This window comes from Pterocles gutturalis, unplaced genomic scaffold (assembly GCF_000699245.1).
Source record: "Pterocles gutturalis isolate BGI_N339 unplaced genomic scaffold, ASM69924v1 scaffold8330, whole genome shotgun sequence".
In the NCBI taxonomy this organism is placed as follows: domain Eukaryota; kingdom Metazoa; phylum Chordata; class Aves; order Pterocliformes; family Pteroclidae; genus Pterocles; species Pterocles gutturalis.
In genome coordinates this window covers 193,871-205,337 of record NW_010143646.1, presented here as the reverse complement: position 1 = coordinate 205,337, position 11,467 = coordinate 193,871, and positions in this window count along the sequence as shown.

Here is an 11,467-nt window from a genome sequence, read left to right as displayed (position 1 = left end):
GTTTTTTCGGGGGGGGGGGGGGGGGAGTGTTTTTCTCAGAAAGCTTTTGAAGTTTTTCCTGGTTTTTTTTGTTTGGTGTTGCTTTCGTTTTGTTTTTTTTTTTAAACATTGAACTAAAACTGAACACCCATGTGCAACTTCCCCAGCTGCTGCACTGGAATCTCAATGGCACTGATCCAAGAAAGTACAGAATATAAACTTGACAAGGCATGCTTGAAGTTGCAAGAAGAACATAGCTAGTGAGATACTAAAATATCAACGCTGTACTTTTTCCAATGTCACGGGAATGATCCGTCATCTATGAATTCCCAGATACTAAGAAATTCAGCATTAACTATTTTAGTGTTAATGTGCAAGAGTTGGGGAGATGGAATGGATGATCACGCAAAAAAATTATTTTGTCCACAAACAGCAAGAGTAATTTAATGTGACCCATATTCCGGCAGAGAAACATCCCTGTGTAATGCAGAATACTATTATCAAGCAAATTGTGACTCTCTGTCTCAACCTAATCTCTGAGTCATGTCACCTCTGAGAAACCTCAGCTGAGCAAAGCTTTATTTTGTTTTGCAGCTCCAGATTCAGCTTCATGTTAACATGGCAGGCAAAGAAAGAAAAATGCCAATGAAATGCTGAAACTTAACTGTAAAAATACATATACCATTCTTTCACTCAGCAATATGTATTTTCAGTTGGATTATGGCTATACCCTATGGATGTCACTTTGGAAATACAACTGAAATGCAACAAGATTTTGCTAATGGCTTGTTCACATAGGAAAGTTGTATGAAAGTTGAAGTGTGCAAAATAAAAATACTCTGTAAAGAAATGAAACTGGCTCTTCACTTGTGAGCATCCCTATTCAATACAAAAGGGGCCTCATTCTCACTTAGCTAGTAATGGGTTAGAGGTGATTTAAGCTTAAAAATAAATATCCACAAGAGAGATACACTGTAATAATAGAGATAATGGTCAATGCCAATATTATTATATGAGTACAATGGAAAAAAAATTAAAAACCCCTGCTGAAGAAGCCTGCTGTACCACTGGACGTAAGAAATACACTGAGGCGTATTTGCTAGACAGTAGCAGCTAGCTCTTCAGAGAGTACACCACTGTCAGTTTTTGAAAAAGTCATTTCTGACACCAAGGCTTTCCTGGCTTGTACTTAGCAGCAGCTCTATGATATTTCTATAGAATTCCTCCCTCACACATTGTCTTTGTTTTTCACTAGTGCCATTAGCTATTAGACACGAAGAGAAGAGACTGCAGTACACAAACTCTCCATTTAAGCACACTTACCCAGAAGGGAACATGGTGGGGGAAAGTGAGAGATTTAAAATAAACAAACAAAAACCAGACACTTTAAAAAGCATTCAAAAATAGAAGAACTACTGCAAGGAGGAAGTCAAAGAAAGCTCATGTACAAAGTACCCTTCTCCACCCAGAGAGCAAGTCTTCCTAACTCCAGAGAAACAGAAGTAAATCCATCCCCACTTAGCCCAGAGTCACGGGAACTGAAGAGACCCTTCCAAGGTTCAAGAGAAGAGATGGGCCCATCCCCAGAGGCACCAGCCAAGCCTGGTGTTGTCTTGATATCTCTGCCATATCATTTCAAGTATCAGTTACTTCTGCACAGGCAGACAGTCGAATGTAAAGAGGCAACTGTTCAGCAGTACTAATTCATCTGAAAAATGAAAGACAGAAATAGATTTTGCATTAAAGGGAGCAAGATACATCTCTTTTTCTCAATTCCATTCTGTGGGGCACCCCCCACCTCCAAATTCTTGGGATCCTAATCTAGTTCTTTTCAAAGTCAATGGAAAGACTCTCACTGACATCAACCATCTACACATTAAGCCTTTAGGTCCACAGACGTGTTCCCTGCCCAATATTAGGGGACACAAACTCTCGATGAGATAGCACAAGGAAGTCAGTATTTCTTGAAAGTCAGTATGTGCATTTGACAGGCATCTTAAGACACTTGAAATAATTATAGAGCTCATTTAAACCAAATTAGAATACTCCAGTGAGTAGAAAGTCACCAGTCTCTTCTTAAACATACCAAAAAAGAGAGCCTAATGATGAAAGCCAGAAAAAATGAAAAGTTTGAGGTAACTTTCCCCTCTGCTTTGAGCATCTATAACACAAAGGCCTAGATCAGACAGAGCTCACATACTTGGAGCTGTTGACATGCAGAAACATAGGATTTCACAGCCTCCAAAGTGATAAAAGAGTAAGGTGCATGCTTTGTCCATGTTAGTTTAAAACTAACTATCTCCTCAGTCTAGTTTAGGCACAGTATTGCATCAGCTGAAGAAAACATTTTATGGAGGACTTCAGTAGGGAACTTGACCTAACTCAATGTAATTGGCTTCATCCTCTCTAGAGTCAGAGAAAACCCGATTGTCAACTGACAGGTGTCACTTTCAAGTCTCAGTTATTTATTCTCTCAAAGATTTTCTTGGTTAGGAAGGAAAAATATCAAGACAGACAAAAAAAAAAAAAAAAAAAAGACACTGAAACCGTGTAAAACCCAGGAAAAGAGAAACAGCTGCTCTTGGTTTGGTCTGGCACGTTCTCTACCACTGGCAGCTGCTGGACCTGCTGTGCTGCTTTGCTCAGCAAAACCAGGATACCTGTATAACAGAACAGAAATAAGTTCACAGAAGTGAAACAATCAGCCTCACTGGAATGCTCAAATCTGCTCCAAGCACATGCAACACGATGTCAGCACAAAAAAACCACGCAGGCGGGGAGAAAGGAAGCAAAGGTGTATAAGGAGAACAGCAAAAGGTATTCAGCACATCAAAAGAACCTGCACTACAGCCTTGCGTTACAGACAATGAAGAGGCTCCTATGATACAGTGACTAATATAGCTTCATAACCCCCTAATGCCTTTTATTCATTTGATATGTCGTCAGTAATCTGGGACAGCCTGGCAGTATCAGCAAGACAGCAAACTCAATTTATGTCTTTCATAGTTCTTACACTGTAAAACAAATATCTGGTTCAGCTGTGATTTGAAAGAGAACTGTTCCTTGCTTTAAGCCTTGAAGTCCACTCTAGATGAAGGAGAGCTCTTGTTAAATCTTTATTCATTCTCAGGAAGACAGTCTTAATTGAGCTGGAAATGAGCAATTTTGAAACACCAAGGTATATATGTTGCATAAACATGCAAACAAAGTAGCAGAAAACACAGCCTGTATATGCAATAAATTATTTGCTCAGTTGTATTCTTTTTTTTTTTTTTTTGTATTGTACAAATCCTCCTTGAATACCTGGAACACGGATTGCAATTTGCTAATCCCACTAGTAGAGCACCCAACATGACCACAAAGACGACATGTAAGTGGTATTTAAATAAACCGGTTTACAGCATATTTCACATTGATCTCAATCACCAGGTCCTGCTTTGTTTGATTAGATAGCTGCATTTTGAGACAGTTTAAGCCCCATTGTTGTCCTTACTTTTGCAATTGTCTCCAATGCAGAGCCACCAGTTTTCATCCAAAACTTAACTGAGAAACCCTAGAATGCCATCTCTGTCTGTCCAAAATTAAGCAATATGCATGGTATGGAGAGGGATATGTGTGCACATACGCTGTGTGTTGGAGAGACAGATGAAGTACAGAAAACCATCACAACAAGCAGAAAGCTACAATGCAACATACGATTGATCAAGGAGATTTAAACACCAAAGCAAGAATAAAAGTTCCAGTGTAACATGTAGGGGGCCAATACCAGTTAGGACAGACTAATGAATACAGACAGATATACAGTTCTTTCCAAATAATCAGCTCATTTCCACTAGCATTGTTTCATTACAGCATCACAATTAAAGCAAATAGAGAGAGATCCCCAGATCAGCTCCACAGGAACCAAATAGACTATATAAATGTGCATAAAAGATGAGAAAATAGTGTATTCAGCAATGAAATTCTGGCAGCACTCAGTGCTTAGCTAGCTGTTTGCAGAGTTTGATATTTGCAATAATGAAGAAATAAATAATTAAGTCAACTAGCCATGTTAAAATTGTTTAGAGACATTCACTAGAGTACACCTGTCCAAAATGCAACGTATTGCTGCATTGTCAACAAACAAATCAAGAGAATTCAAGAAGAGAAGTAAATCCTGCTTTTACCCATTTTAGAATGCAATGTTGTCAAGAATGCAGAAAACTACGGGTTTCAGGAAAGTGTATAAAATAGCCTAAGCCATTACAAAACATTGGTCAAAATATAATTGCTGCTGATTTGACAATTTTTAGACAGACATAACTCCATCGCCTTCTGTGACATAGCTTTCTTTAATTGAACAAGACTGGAGCAGTAACCAATCACTTTTTCCTACCTTCACTTCTTCAACACAGCCAGACTGACTTGCCTTCAGTAGAGATGTTCTTGACTTTAAATCAGCTGACAAGACAGGAGGGGAGTCAGGTCCGGCTGAGTGAATTCTGGAACAGATGGATTTAAAAATACTTTAACTCACCGCCCACTCATCCTATATCATCAACTACAATCTCATCAGCACTTGACGCCACTAGTATATCATGAAGGACAAAATGTTGCATATATTCACAGGTATTGCAGGTTGTTTTTTATATCTGGCTAAACGGCAGGCTGATTCTAGGGAACTGTGAGAAGTGTTGTATATTCTCTCAGAGGATAGTTATAAGTACTTAAGTGAAACCGGGGTTACTGCAAGGACCAGTGACAAATGTTACAAACGTACATTCTGGTACTCCTTCATCCTGCTGTTAGTGCTGCAGCAGAAAGCTAATGGCTTCAGAAACAAACATACAATTTACAACGCATAGTGTGAACAACTGATGCAGACCTTTCTTCTGCTGTTGCAGTATGACCAAACTGAATCAGAAGGACAGAGGAAATAAACGTATCAGGATACAGAATGTAGTTCACCCTGTCTACAGGAGGAATTAAAAGACACAAACTTAAAACAAGCTTTCCATTGTGATTTAACTCTTATAACTGGTGGTTTCTGTAACAATGTATTATTCCATAACACTATGGGTATACCAGTGCTTCACAAGGGAGGACATATACTTTATATTACAGACAAGGAAGTGAAATAAGAGGGGCTACTTTCCCAAAGAAAATGGCAACATGGGAAGCAGAATTCAGGTCTCCAGCACACAATCCTCTCTTCCATGTTCCCCCTATAGTGCCATGATGAAACTGTGCATTCCACTGAAAATGCATCTTTTCACAAGGAGTAGGATTTTATAATTGCAGCCTAGCTGATATAGCTGCATCAAGGAATACACAACTATTTGCTTGGTTATTTCAAGCTCTGCACCAAATCTTTACTATAGCAAACTCTTTTTTATATCATTAAGAAATCGCAATATATATTTCATTCTTCCTACCCAGGCAAAGTGAAGTGGAGGAATACAAGTTCCATCCCACAACACCATTTTTTTTTATACTGCAAGAACGGGAGATGCCAGTAATTTACTATTAATAAAAATAATCTGCAAATTACATCTCCAAGGAAGAGATTCATATGTCTCCAAAAGACTCAATGGAAACTGCTCCTAGAGTCCTAGAGAATATTCTAGCTCCAAGTTACTTTCTGCCCCGCCCCCCCCAGAGGCAGTGAACAAATTCCACCAACCTCAGTGAGAGGCTTGGACCTCAGTAAAATAGCAAGATGTGCTACATACAGCATGGCCTTGCTCCTTCAGCAACATACTCATTGTGCACTCTTCTCACATTTGCCTCTCATTCCATGTCAATGGGGAAAAAAAAAAAAAAAAAAAGGAGGGGGAAAAGAGACACTAAGGCTCTAGAGAACATGGGTGATTACTGCTTTCATTAAGCAAAACAGTAAAACACCATTGACCTTTGAAGAAAGCAGTAAAATGTCAAACTTAGCTCTTTTACTTTCTGTGAAAAAAAAATAAAATCTTTTCTTCACAGCGTTGTCCTTTCTTTGTTGTAACACATTAAACCATAATCAGTTCCCAGTATGCCTAGCCTCCACTGAACATCCACTGGAAAAATCCATAGAACAGATATATACTTTTCACTCCTCTTTATTAACTTGGCCCCCATCAGGGAAAAAGTAAATGCTGCTTTATTGTTCTCTTGACTTCTGAGGTTACTTGCATGTTCAAAGTTAAGCAGGTGCTTGCACAGCCAACTGAATAGCCCTAATTCCTCCCACTTCCCTTCTCTTTACACATACAGACCTGGTGTTGAGCTTGTGTAGAACAACTCCACTGTAGACACCTGCATTCCCTGGAGTAAAAGGTGTTTTTCCAGAATGGAGTATTCTGCTTGGGGAACCACACTTTTCCCCCACTGCCCAATTGTTCTTCTTAGCAGCTTCCTCTCTCATTAGGGCAGCTGTGATCAATACAGGTTTTCTAGGTTAAGAAAAGAGGAAAATTCCTTTAGTGCTAAATGAGTCAAGGATACACACATTGTTTACATATTGCTCAAAACCAGTATTTGTCTTGAAGTTATAATTGTCAGACATACAGTCGTCCTTGGGATCAAAGTCTAAATGAGAATCACTTTCTGTTTCAACTAGCCCCAAAGAGCTAAGTGACTATAAGATTATTCCCCTTCTACATTATATTTATTATTCTCCAAACAATAATTATTTTTTTTATTACACTGCTGTATTGGGTTTCTCTGACTTGTTATACAGGAGAGAAATAATAATCTTAGAATTTAGGATCTCCTTCTTAAAGGAGCAGAAATAGTGTTAAGCAAAATATTCCCTTGAATGGCTATTCTGTTTTTTTCTAGGAATTACTGACATTACATGCAACTCATTATTCTTAGTATTTAGTGAGACAGTGGATGAAGAAACAAATTTTCATCAGTGTCAATCAATCAATCATACATTATTTCCAATAGAATGACATGCCAAATTCCTAACATTCTAATGAAAGATGCTAATAAATGATGATCTGTCAACTCGATTGCATACTGCAGCCTTTATACAAAGCAACTGCTTTGTAGGCCCTTTGTAGATAAAGGGCAAAAACTCCAGAGATGAAATTGACATTAAAGTGTGAAATTAAATCCATGAAAAGAAGATCCAGAATGAAGGAAGCACACACACAAAAAATTAACCCATAGCGAGACTTAAAGTCCCTCCAAAACTGTACAGTGGTGAATGAGTCAGCAGAAATAATACCTAACACAGACTAGTCCTCGACAAAAAGAATGGACTGAGTTGAGACTAGAAAGAGCTCCCCCACAGTAATATTTAATTTCAAAGAAACTGGGGATTGATCCATTTTTAAAGATTTTTTAAATTTACATTTGTGAAAATTAATAAGAAATATCAGTGTAATGCCTACTTTGGGGACATGTTTGATTTTGGACTGGTCAGTTGCCCTGTGGATCTCCCTCTGGCAACTGGGGTGAGTCATTGTTCAAAACCACAGTCTGCATTCATCTTTTAAAAACAACCCCAGAATACTCTGCTGCAGGACCCCCAAAATGTTGTAGAAAGCCAGAAACCACCGAATGTTTACCTGAAAGGCAGCTCGGTTTAGGTGCATGGCTTGGAAACATAGGACTGGGAGAAAAGATGATCGATCTATGCCCCATCAAAATCCACAGCTAAAAAAATATCATCTCAGGGGCCCCTGAAAATTTCAAAGGGCACAAGTAAAGGCATTGTGGGTAGTCACCAACAAATTACTTCACAGGCTTACTGAACTGTTTGTTCAAGTAGCACCGGGATGCAATTGTGGCACTTTATCCCAGTGTAAAATAACTCAATTTTATCTTAACATTCATACTAATCTTTTATTGCCATTTTTTGCAGTTCTGCAGTTGTCCCTTCTTTGGGTAGGGGACTGACAGACTGAGCACAACACGCAGGAGAAGTCAAAGCTGTGGGACTTCTCCCTACACCTAAGAGGGGGGTGTTACATAATCAGAAAGGGCTTGTACCACTCTGGTGTTTCTTGCAGTAATTTCTTTCTCTTACAGTTTCAATTTCCACTGTTCTAACTATCCGCAGTGAAAAATTATATCCTTACTCACATTCTCACTTCTCCAAGGACACACTTTCCAGCCACATATGCCAAGTGCCCACCAGTTCTTGGCATATAGTAGCATGCCAAACTACACAGTGGCACAATCCAGAATTTTTGATGAAAGGAATTGGCCAGGTGTGAGGAAATAACATACTGCTCTTTTCTAGCCAGCAGAGGCTGGGTTGAAACTACGACTCAAACCCCACTGCCAAGGGCTCAAGGTTACTGCTTAATTCTTCCCATAGCTCAGAAAAGTTAACCATTACAGTAAAAATTAGTGAGACCACTTTGACACCTGATTATTCCTATTTTATTGAGAAGAAACCCCATTTCTGAAGGGTTTCCTTAGGACTGTGTGCAGAGACTTTCAATGAGATACTAATAGCACAATTCTATTTTATAATCTGTTTCACCATGCGGCAGATACAGAGTAATACACTGTATAAAAACAATGACCTAGTAGTTTGGCTGCTTACATCTTCCCTTATAATCCCAGATACATTCATTATATTTGATCCAGAAACTAAGGAAATGCTTGAAAAATACCTCAGAATGATCAAAATCAGTCAAGGCAAAGATATATCCAATAGAGACCAATGATGCACAGAAAATAAATCACTGCCCATCCCTTATCTTGTCTTATACATGAATTGTGAACTCTAGTGACTCTTTTTTCTTTTCAATTTGTACAAGGAGTAGTTATAAGACTAATAGTATTTTTTAATGTACATTACTAGCATAATACTCTCAAAGCTTTTACTTATCTTTTTCTTATCGTCATCCGATTCTGCTTTTAAACAGATATATCCTTTAAGGAATGACCTTGCTAGTAATTCGTTTTTGTACTATATTGGTTAATGCTAAATCACCACAGAACACGTTAGGGGCAGCTGCAATATTTTGTTCTGTTTCAGTGGTTTATTATAAGCAGTGAGGTTACAATAACCCTCCAGTACATCAACATCTAGAAACCAGATAACGAACAGTTCATCAGAGATCATTTTTGTACTGGAACCCTGAAAGCTATGATTAGCAGACAGATACTGCAAATAAAACATTAAATGAAAAATGTGATTTCATTGCACCTATAAGTTCCTTACTTCAACTTTTGCATTATTCAGCACAAAATATAATTCAACTGGATATATTTAAAATAAGCGAAATCAGTGGATAGATTCAGTAGATTAGCAGCTGAGACACTACTTTCACTTTCAACTTCCACTTCCTAAAAAATTAAGATGGAGACTGACTTGTGTATTCTCTCCACAGAATGAAGAAGAGTATTATAGAATGTATTTGCCAAAAGAATAAATCATGACTGACAAAAAGAAATTTGTTAATACAATGGTTTGAGGCAGTTGACAGAAATTTTTGTCAACAGCCTAGATTAAGGGATTCAAAAAATGAAATTTGCAGATGGAAAAGCTTTGATGTTTCTGATGAAAAGTATTTTGTTGACAGAACGGATCAGAGGGAAAAAATGCATTTTCTCAACAGAAGGGTTTTAGCTCTTTGACAAAATATATTTCATCCCCAGATGTTTTGGCTGAGTCAATTATTCTCCATGTCTGCCATTAACCAATCACTTTGCTATCCACTGAAAGATTTCTTTAGTAGCAGCTCTATGGAAGCAACTGGGGGTATTACATATACCACTAAAATTAATCACATTGAATCATTAGTTATGATGCTGTAGCCAGTCCAGTACTCATCAAATGCCAACTGAGCTGAAGATACAACTTGGTTTTGGGTTAGGGTTTTTTCCCCAACTTATATTTCATTTATGCATACTGCTTATTCTAATATCCTTTCTATTTTCCTTGAAGAAAATTTTATGAGAACTGCCTTTAATTTAAAGCTTCAGTTCTATAAAAGGCACCCGTATACAAAAAGGAAAGGGGCTAGCTTGTGCTCCTGACATATTTTAAGCAAGCAATAATGTTAAGTAGCTACATGATAATCTTCCTGAAGTTAACTCACATGTGTGTTGTTATCAGTTCTTATGAGTTTGTAAGATGCTGTGACCACATTCAGAGGTGCATTCTGCAGCCAGGTCCCAGGCTGGCTTGCCTGAGGTCACCAGCAAACACCCACACAGACTTAGACCTATAAGATACTGGCATACATATCCCAAGGTCATTCAGGACAAAGTCCCACACCTGCACAAGTGAGTACCTCGGCAAGAGGGAGTGTGGATTATTTTCTTCCTCGTGAGCTGCCTTTCTTTAGAAATATGAAGGTGGCTGGTGACAATAGCAAAATGCGAGCTATTCACCTGACTATGAAGATGCAGTTGGGAGAAACAGTAGAAAGATGAAAATAAATACAACAGGCTCAGAAGAAACAGCCGCATCACTGTCAAACAGTAGGGCATGACTCCAGCTGGGTGTTGCATAAGCTAAAGTTTCTGACTGCAAACTTTTAAGAGTGAGATCACAGAATGAGGAAAAGCACAATAGGTGGGAAAACACTGAACCAGACCACAATAGACTTGGTGGAATCTGAAAGACCATTATCAGGAGGAAGAGGTAGAGGTCCCTTAGATCCCTTACCCCACAAACGTGACCTAGCCAGACCTCTGTCATCCACTTAACTTAGGGTTTCTTTGTATAAATGGGTAACCAAGTGTTTTGTTAGGGAAAAGCAAACAAAAATCATTAAAAACCCACACAGAAAAGATCAACTATAAACTAGTTCCAAGAGGTTATGCTTTTGTGTTTCCCATTGTTTGAAGAGTAATCCAGGACCTTCTTCTAGGATACCATATCTTATCTCACAGCTTTGTGCAAGGATGAATCATGGTTTATTTTGGAAAAACTACACCTGTAAGACCAAGCCTTTAGAGATCTTACTGAAACCTGAATAAGGGAAAGTAACGAGCATGGTAAGGAGAAGAGATGGCAAAGTTCCTGCTGGAAATAGACAAAACCATGCAGCACTGGTCAAGTGCTGTGTGGCATGACTGCCGCAAACTGAAACCTAACTCTAAATAGTTATTAGCAGCAAAAGCACATACTGCCAACTTCGCTAATACAGGTTCCTGAAGCACTCTTGATTCTGGGTTTAGCCTCTTTTTAATATGCAATCCCTCTGTGTTCCTACAAATGGGTTTAATCAGACTCCGAGGAGGACTACATATTCCACTCCAAATATTTTGCAGAGTTGATTGTGTACCGTTTTCTGAACAAAACTGCCTGCTTTATTGTCACTGTCATTCCAGTGCTTCACCATATTCCCACTGGCTTTAGGGAACTGAAGATTCCTGAAGAATTCCAAAAGAACTATGGTTCTGTGCAAAGGACAGCCAGGCTGCTGAAGCAAAATTGCCTCCTACACGGTAACTACATAAAATGTAATTATCTGCTAGGATAGTCCTCTTTTGTAATCTGAGTCCTTATAGTTAATTAAACAGAGGTTAATATGCTTTTTCCTCCTAT